We start from the raw sequence: 9,979 nt of genomic DNA, 5'->3' as shown, positions 1-9,979 counted from the left end.
AACGCCGCCACTGACTTTAGACTAGGTTTTTTCTGGTCAGTGGCGCAATTGTTTAATGGAACAGCAAAATAGCACCAGGGATTGCTTGCGCCAGGAACACGCCTCCTTTTTTGCGCTGAACCGCCCAGGAGCGCAAGTTCATTCACTAGTTTAGCCGACGTGCTTCTGTGGAGGGGAAAGCGCTTTGGCGCGGGTGCAAAATAGGAATGACACATGCGTCGGTGTACAAAGTCAATTGCGCTGGGTGCAAGATAGGGCCCAAAGACTCTAGCAGCGGCGAGCTAGGGACCGTCTACAAAGTACATGAAGATGACAAAACGATTAATATCTTCCACGGAATGTTTTTTCATATTTAACAAAAACAAGAGCAATTTATTGCACCAAAGGTCTTTAATATAAAGACAAAACTTATAATGCTCACTAGAATTTAAATAAGAAATATTGTAAACAAGATATGTGATAGTGGTCATTATTATATTGTTACTATTAATAAATATATTACAGTTTTTTTCAACCTAGTTTACAACACATTTTCCTTAAAGGTTCCTCTTTTTCAAAACTTAACACAAATTCAAAATTGCACACACAAGATGCAAAATGCCTCTACATCTCTTTCAAAGAAAATGAAACACCACAGTCAAAATATCACAAACATATTTCAAAGTAAACATTTGTCTTACGTTGTAAAACACCTTTACCATAATGTTATATTTTTTGATTATGTCATATACACTGTTATTCAAAACCTAAAGCTCTTCTTTTAAAAGCTCACATGGACATGATTGAATGTAATTGGGAGAGAGTGTCACAGTGTCTGTTCTGTGTCTCCCTGGGTGGCCACTAGAGGTCCCGCACTTCCCCTGATTGTCACCCCTTCTGAACTGTTACATTTCCCACTAGCCTTATCTGAACATCACTGTTCATTGTGTTCAGCTGTCACCACTCACTCCACTTGCACCTGTCTATAAACACCCTGGCTGTTTTCTGTCATTGTTATTCACAGTCCCTTGAAAGAATGTCACCCTCGCGGTTTCCTGGTTCCCTGGTGGATGTTAAGTGTATTCATGTTTTGGACTGTTTATGTTTGGTTTTGACCCCTGCCTGGACTTTTTATGATTTTGGATTGCCCTAAATAAACATACTGCATTTGGATCTACCTGTGCTGTGTACATTGCGTGACAGAAGCGGGACTCCGTCAAACCTAGATCCCAGCAGTATGTTTTTGAGGGGTTTCTCCCCCTGCCATCGAGGCGGGAGAGAAGGAGTGGTTGGTGGAACCTCGCCTAGTGTCGTTTTAAATTGGGACCAGGGAGGTGCAGCAGAGGAGTGAGTGGTCGAGAGGAGGTCCGGCATCGCCTCTCACCAGGGCCCCCTTAGGCCCTGGGCTCGCGGAGGGACGGTCCCGGAACTGCCGCCTCTCCATCCACGGACAGAGAAAGGGGGAGGGAAGCACGGTCTGTGGTTCCTGGGGGCCGCTCTCACGCTTCGTCTGCCGAGCCCAGGTCTTGGGACAAGACGGTCAGTGAAGCATTCTTGGATTCATTTTTCTGTGCTGTCCAAGATCCTAGGATTCCCAGCAGTGTTCAGGCGTCACGGCTGCTGAGCCAGCATCGCGATCCAGGATGGTAGCCAACCCTGCTGCCACAGCACAAGATGGTCCGCCAGCCCAAGCGCCACAACACAAGATGGCCTTGTGCCCAGCCACAGCACAAGATGGCCGCGGAGACAAGTGATAAGTTACTCTTTCAGGATGTGCCAGGATCCAGGGTTCCCAGGAGTGGCCCACATCACGGCCAGCTGAGTGGCGCCAATCGCCCAAGATGGCCACCAGTTCAGCACCACAGCACGCGAGATGGCCGTGCCCAGGCATACAGCCACAGCACGATGGCCGCCAGCCCAGCACCACAGCGCGAGATGACCGGCCAGCCCAGCACCACTCGCACAAGATGGTCGAATCTACACCTGTGTTGGCAGACGCGATGGTTGACTCCAGCGCCTGAGTCTTCCATCAAGGAGCCACCGCACGCATGCATCACAGAGGCCGCGGGAGGGAGGAGACAGGCGTCAGCGGGTTCCTCAAAGCCCGGAGGACGCGTCCCGAAGCAGGTCACGCTGCGGTCAGGGAGGACGTTCCCGAGGCAGGGCCGCTAGTCCGTCCAGGTGGGCGTGTCCAAGGTTCCCGGCGGGCGGTGCCTGATGCGAAGCGGTGCCGGCGTTGTTCCGAGGTCGCAGGCTGTGCCCGATGTGGTTCGGAGGTCGGTGGCAGTGCCGAGATGGTTCCGACGGACCCAGGTGCCGAGATGGTTCCGAGGCCCCTGCGGCGGTATCGGCGTTGTTCCAGTGTCAGTGTCGGTGCCCGAGATGGTTCCGAGAGACGGAGGCGGTGTGTCAGAGGCGGTTCCCGATCCTGCAATGTCCGATACCGAAGCGGTGCCCAGTTAGGTGCCTGTGCGCGGTTGCGGTGTTCGATGCGGTTCCCCGATGTAATGCCGATCGGTGGCGAGGTGGTTCCGATGCAATGCGGTGGCCGAGGTGCGGTACGAGATGCATTGCCCGATGCCGGGGCAGTGCCCGCCAGACGGTGCCCGGCGCCGGCATAGTGCCCGGCGCAACCACGCGCTGCCAGAGACGGTGCCAGAGACGGTTCCCGGCGTAATGCCCGACTGAGGCGGTGCCCGAGATCGCAGGCGTGTGCCCAATGCAATGGCCGAGGCGATTGCCCGGCGCGGAGGCCGCTTCCGGCACGGTGCCCGAGGCGGGAGGTCCGGAGGCCATTCCCGATCGCGGTGCCCGAGGCGCTTGTCCGCTGGATGTGCCCGAGATGGTTCGAGGTCGCAGGTGCTTCCGTCGCCTACAGGTCAGTCAAGAACACCTTCACGCCGCCTCCACAGGCCGCCCAGAACACCTTCATCGCCTCCACAGGCCGCCCAGAACACCTTCACGTATCACCGGGACACTGGGACACCGGCAGGTTCCGCTTCTGGTCGCTGTAAAATGGCGAAGTTCCTCCCTGGCGATCTGCACAACTAAGATGGACTGATCCTCCGTGGCCCACCTGGAACTGTCTGGTCCCTCGTGGTCCCCCTGTGGAACTGCCCCAGGTCAACCCTGGCCCCCCCTGGAACTGTCTGATCCACCTATGCTGCCACCGGGTGGAGCCCATTACGGCCAGTCCCTGAGCCTCTACCGCGGACCTGGCAGCCCATCCCTCCCCTGTTCTACACCCACCAAACGTACCTCCCTCCTGGTCTTTTTTTGATTTGTTTTTTTTTTTTTTTTTTTGATCTGGGGGAGCATCTGGAAGCTGCTCCCTTAGAGGGGGGGCTAATGTCACAGTGTCTGCTCAGTGTCTCCTGGGTGGCCACTAGGGGCTTTACCTCCCCCTGGATTGTCACCCCCTTCTGAACTACATTTCCCACCAGCCTGATTCTGTTCATCACTGTTCATTGTGTGTTCAGCTGTCACCACTTACCTTGTTTGGCACCTGTCTATAAATACCCTCCTGGTTGTTTCTGGTTCATTTATTCACGAGTCCTTGTTGAATGTCACCCTGCATTTTTTCCTGGTTCCCTGGTGGATGTTCGTTGTTTCATGTTTTTGGACTGTTTATGTGTTTTGGTTTGACCCCCTGCCTGGACTGTTTTATGATTTTGGGACACCCTAATAAAACATACTGCATTTGGATCTACCTGTCTGTGTGCGTTACGTGACAGAGAGCTGTTGAATATATAAAGTAAAAACAAAAGCAAAATTGAAACCAAACTTTGTTTTTATTTTTTTTGCTCTTTGTGGTTGTAAATGTAGTATTAGTGTACACAGTTTGAAAAGATAAAAAAAAAACAAAAAAATGTATGTAGTGTTGTAGCATGTGAGTGTAAAAACCAAACATAATGTGTGTGCTTGCATGTGGAGATGGTTGGGTGTATCTAGGTTCCATCTCTCCTCCGGGCTGGGTCCGGCCATTAATGCTTCATCCACGTCACATGCCATATTCTCTCTTGCCAGACACCGTGGAAAGAACCTTCTTGTATGGCGTATCCAACCGTGGATGGAGGCAGCATCAATGTCTCCATCGTGCCTCCTCCATTGCCTGGAGAAGTGTCATGTTAACATAGAGGGACTGCACGATCGTTACACTTTCCAGCTTCATGTGGAGAAAAAAATTCTCAATAGGATTCAGGAAATGAGTGAATATGGAGGCAGGTAGACAACAGAAAAATGGGGATGCATAGCAAACCAGTTGATGGGCATGATGAAACCTGACATTATTCCAGATGATGACAAATCTTGCCTGGTCTTCATTCTGCAGACCCTGAACAAGCATGTCATGAATAGTTTCCCCAGAAATTGTATGATGTGATCAGTGTTATAGGGCCAAGTGTAGGCATGGATGGTGCAGGACACCATTTTGTGAAATTGCAGCACACATTGTAATGTTTCCATCCACGTTGTCCAGGGACATTGACAATAGTGCCCCTGGTCAATGACATTCCAGCTTCCTGTTCCTGGTTTTACTGAGATTAAAAGCCCACCTCATCCCACATAAATGTATTCATGGACAATGGCATGGGCATCCATCTCCAAAACTCTCTTCTGTAAAAAGATAAATGAATATGTAGATCAGTATATGCACAACCCGAGTAGCCTGGTTTTGTAGGTGCAAGTCTGATATATTGGAGAAATGCATACACATTCACAAAGTCATGTCGAAGATTCTTGACTCTGTCACAGTTCCTTTCAAAAGGGACCCTGTACAGCTGTTTCATTCTCATTTGATTTTTCTGGAGGGACGCTGGTGTATTGTTGAGGCACTCAGCATTTATGTTTGCAAAAAATTGTGGCATCATTAAGGATATGGTTTAGCATTCCACATTTGTAATAGCATTTATTGGCCAAAACCAAATTCACAATAGCTGTCTCCTGCACTTCAGTGAACATGTGACCTCGCCCACTATGAATACTTTGCCTTTCCACTCTGTAAAAGATTCAGGAACAGTAAGTGTATTGCCATAAACTGTAACAATATATATAATATTTTACAGTTTTTATACAGATCACTAGGACACATTTCTCAATACTAAGTTCACTTTTGCAGAACTCTTCACACAGTGAGCACAACAGAAGTCTATGTGGGCTAAACTGAGGATCAATGATCATTGTTTTGGCACAAAATGCATTCAATGACTACATCTCTCAAATTTCATGAATTCTTTTCTCACTCAGACACAACAACTGCCAAAACTCTTTGTACATATGGGCCAATTTACACATGCTTACATACTGTTTTCAAAACTGTTAAACTTATGTTCAAAACAATAATACAAAACTGGATAAGACAGCAATTTGGCTACATTTCTACAGTAATATTTAATGAAATAAATTTTAATTCTTAAAATTAAATGCTATAAAAACAATTGGACAATTGGGACCAGCCACAGCTGATTTCTCGTTGTAGATGAACATCTACACAGGTGTTACTCTTTCAGTTTCATTACAAAAGGGGCAGCTGCTGAATAGCTTCCAGAACACTAGCAAGGTTGACAGCCGACAAACACACTTTGTCACCCACAAAACAATGACCTAAAAAACACTAACAACATGTAGCATTATACAGTGTTTTCTTGTGTAAAAACAAGGACACATCTCTGTATATAATTCACTGCAATATATGAATGAGTTGATTTGAGACCTGAATAAAGTGTTTTGGTAGTTGTAGTGCATTTTGAATGTGAAATGAACTGCGTTTTGCCAAGCTGAAAGTCCGGTTAGGAGAACTGTGTAGAAGAGTTTTGCAAAAGTGACTTAAGTATTGAGAAATGTCCTAAGGGCTCTGTAAAAAACTGTAACAATATGGTCAGATTGTCTCTTTAAGTTAGCTGTTTATTGTACAGTTTGATACCTTACCAAACTGTGACCAATGCTGCAATGCACTGTAGTAAATGAATGCAAAGGGTACTACAGTAAAATATATTTATTATAATATAGGCCTACTGTTTGTTATGGTAAAAAGCTATTATGTGTACATTAGGAACATGTGTACAGTACATTAGATTGTTACATACCTGTTCTCATTTCTTAAGGTTTGAATTATACCGCCACAGTAAATCTTCTCTCAGTCCAGCCCCTCTCATTGTTAAACCATGGTTTATCACATGATCGACTACTGTAGCCCTAATCTCATTTGAGACCACTCTTCTTGTTCCTTGTCCTCCTCCATTTCTGACTTGTCCTCTTCCTCCCCTTCCAGCTCCTCTTACTCTGTCTGCATTGTTTGCATCCATTGTCCAAAAAGCTATTACAAGACCTTTAGCCTATTTATAGGCCACTACTAAAGTTATGATTGGTTGTTGTTAAGTAAAGCAACAAGTGTTTGCACATGTGAGGAGAGTTAGTGTGAGGCACTGATGAATTAGTGTGGCATTTTGATTGGTTGTGTTTATAAAAGGGAAATCAAGAAACTTCCGGTCAGATTTTTGTGTGTTGCATAGAAAATTGTGTGTTGTGTTTTGCAAAAAAGTGTTTAATGAAAGTGAAAACTGAGTAAAAAGGCCAAAATATTTGTGTATGGTTTTTGCAGATTTAGTGTGTGGTTCTGGTGTTTGAGTGTCAGGTTTTAGAAATTGTGTGACAAGTAATAATTTTGTCTGTAAGCAGTTGAAAAAAACTGTAATATTGACAGTCATTTCTAAAGACTCAGAAGTAATATCAGAGATTGTTTCTAAATTTTATAGCAGAAACATTCTAAAATTCTATTTCGACCCATATTTCTCTAACTTCTCTAACTTTATCTGTTATTGGTATATCGTCCTCCGAAGATAACCATACGCTTAACAATGGAACTTGTCTTTAGATGCTTTGTGAATATTCATCTTCTATTTCTATTGAACTTCTCACTTTTTCTATGGCTTCTGCTCAAGTCCTGTGCACTTGTGTAGTAAGCTATTTATATCCTCACAACTGAAATGAGTATTTTCTGCCTCTTTAATAATCCACTCTGTATGTGCAGTATTATGTTCTGCTGACCTCTCAGGTGCTATCTGTTAACTTTCTCTGTGTCTGTGTTTGTTCTCTTGTGTTACAGACTCGAACTGTCTATAACTGAATTCCTCTCGTTCCAGCAGCAGGAGTAAAAGACTCTCTTCTATCGTTCTGTCTCTGGTCTGTTTCTTTCACATCTTTCTGATTCTAATCACACTATAGCTTCCTGTCATCATCATCATAAATCTTAATGTCTCTGGTTCATCTCTGTTTTTCTGCACTCTCAGACTTCAGTTTTTAGACGTTTCATTTTTTAACTTCTCTTATTCTCATTCTCCCTGTTTAGTAATCTCATTAGTCTACCTTTTCTAAATTGTATTCTCATTTCATTTGTTTATTAGCCTCTAATTGTAACCTTTCTGTACTAAAATGTGTTAAATATTTAAATCCCTTTTCAAACTGCACAACTCTGTAACTAACTTCATCTTTCTGTAAGTTACATTTCTGTTTAGAACAACTTTCTTATCCCACTTTCATCAACATTTTCCATTTTCCTTTCCAGTATGTTTGTCTTTAATTAATTTTAACATTTAACTTGATATATTTTCTCTTTCCTGTTTTAACTATTATTTAATCACAATCTTTTTAAATACTGCATGTATTCTGATTCATGTGATTCACTGTGTTTTGCTCTGTTTATGCTATAAAAGAGTGATTCAAGCTCGAACTTCTTCAACTCTCTCATTGTGGCGGTTGTGAATCCTGGCTGCTCATCTCCTTTCTTCTTTTCAGTACTTTGCTTGTCAGATTCTTTCTATTGTTGTTTCCATGTGTATTCTTTATTTAACAGACTTCCTGTTCACTTCATTCAGTAGTGTGTGTGTGTGTGTGTGTGGTAGGTGTAGTGAAGTGTCCTATCACATAATCATCTGAGTTCATACTTGCACAGCAGGTCACAGAAGACTTCTCCGTGGTCTGTTCTTAGCTATAAATCAATGCCAGGCGAGGCAGACTTGTGTTTTAAATACAAGCCAGTTTATTATTACAATTAGTAAGTAATCAGTACAAATATTCTACTGTATATAAGTACTAAATAAAGTATGAATCTGGGAAAGATCTCTGCTCAAGGCAATATCAGCTCTGGTTCTGGGGGGCGGAGAGCTCTTCCAGGTCCTGAAGCAGCATCTGATTTCATCATCACTTCAGTCTTTTATAGACAGCAGGTGGATCCCAGTGTCTTCTGACATCATACTGGGAATCCCCTCCAAGAACCCCTGGATTATAAAGGGCCTTGCATCTTCTCAGTTTTCTTCTTCAGGATTCTTTGCTCTGCTGTATTTACGCTTCGTCTGAAACACACCCGCTGAGGTAATGCCCAGCTTCTTTTCTCTTCAAAGCTCTTGCTAACACACGTGTCCTCTCTAGATGTGCTCTTGCTTATACATCTTATAAACATTTTCTTGATAAATGCTTTAAACAACAAGTGTGCTGTTTTACTGAAACCACTTTCTCAATAAAACAAATATAAACCCATGCAATAACGTGTGGTGTGTTTCTTAATAAATCAAATACAATATCACATGTGGTGTCTTTCTTAATAAACCACTCTCTTAATAAAACAGTTCCATTAACGACTGTATCTGGTTACAATACAAAGGTATTTCATAAGAAGTAAAGACATACTTGCAACAGGACAATTGCTTAATTTCCTCTACAACATGCAGAAGTAACATTATTGCCTGTTTGAGGATTTCCCATGAAATAAACACAATAATACACCCTTAGACATAATATATTAACTAAATACTTTAAACAATGAGGCAGGGAGTGGCTTTAACCATTCTTTATACATATTACACAAAGACTACTTTTCACCAAAGTTGAGTTTTTTTGCTGTTGTTAATTTAGACTACAGTCAAATCTGACTGTTACTCACACTAGCTACATGTCATAACTTGATCAATCAAGTAATCAGAATAATAACGTGTGACCAGGATGATATATTGTAAATGACTAAAATAAAGTGTTTACACACTGGAAGAACAGTTTTCTCTCTCCATCAGCGATTGATAAATTCAGACTCAAGTAGCTTTATTAGCTTGATAAGAAAGCTCTACATTGCCAAAGCCATCGACAGAAGTGAGTTTTTAACTGAAACTGAGGTCATGTGTGCTGAGTGTTTGCCTGATCTTTAAAAACCTCCGTCCAGTAACGCTAGTAAAACCAGAACTGTAGAAATAGATAAATCCCAGTGAACAGAGGCCCCCGATCACATGGGCCCCGAGACTACAGCCTATAGGGCCGCCTGCGCCTTCATCACTTAATCAGTCCTCTTTCTCTTTAATTAGTTTGAACATATTTGGTGGAAAACAACAAGAAGGTAGACTAGAATAAGAATATTTTATTTCTTCAAATATTATTTGTTTTTCATTCTATTCTGATTCCTTTTCAATGTTTTCATTAAATCTTTCTAATCAAAAACCTGTAATCAACTGAATAAATCTTTCAAAATAAATCAGTTTTAACAATTACAATATAGCTGAACCCCTAAAAATAATAACAAATTTACAGTTCATTCCATTTTTATGGATCTCGATTCTTCTTCTTCCTCTTATTATTACTTTTTTAATTTAAGGAAACCGTAGTGCAATTACACACTGCGGTGTACATTACTGCTAATAATATCCACATCACTGGCTAATGAATGAAGCTGACGCAGAATCCAGCAGATCCAGATTGATATGAGATTTATGGAGCAGTTTGCAGCAGAAGAGTCACGTGTGTTTGTTTTCATAAACATTTAACATTTTAGCTTCTCCTTCTCCTCAAAGAGACTTTAGGGAAAAGTTTGACAATTTTCTCAATTAACCTGCTAATCAAACGTATACTAGCAATGGTACTTCATAGCATGTATTTGATCATATTACCCCGTCCTTCGACCTGTGTGTGTGTGTGTGTGTGTGTGTGTGTGTGTGTGTGTGTGATCTTAGATGGAGGAATC

Source organism: Cyprinus carpio, chromosome A3 (assembly GCF_018340385.1).
Source record: "Cyprinus carpio isolate SPL01 chromosome A3, ASM1834038v1, whole genome shotgun sequence".
Classification (NCBI taxonomy): domain Eukaryota; kingdom Metazoa; phylum Chordata; class Actinopteri; order Cypriniformes; family Cyprinidae; genus Cyprinus; species Cyprinus carpio.
This window is presented reverse-complemented; position numbering follows the sequence as displayed.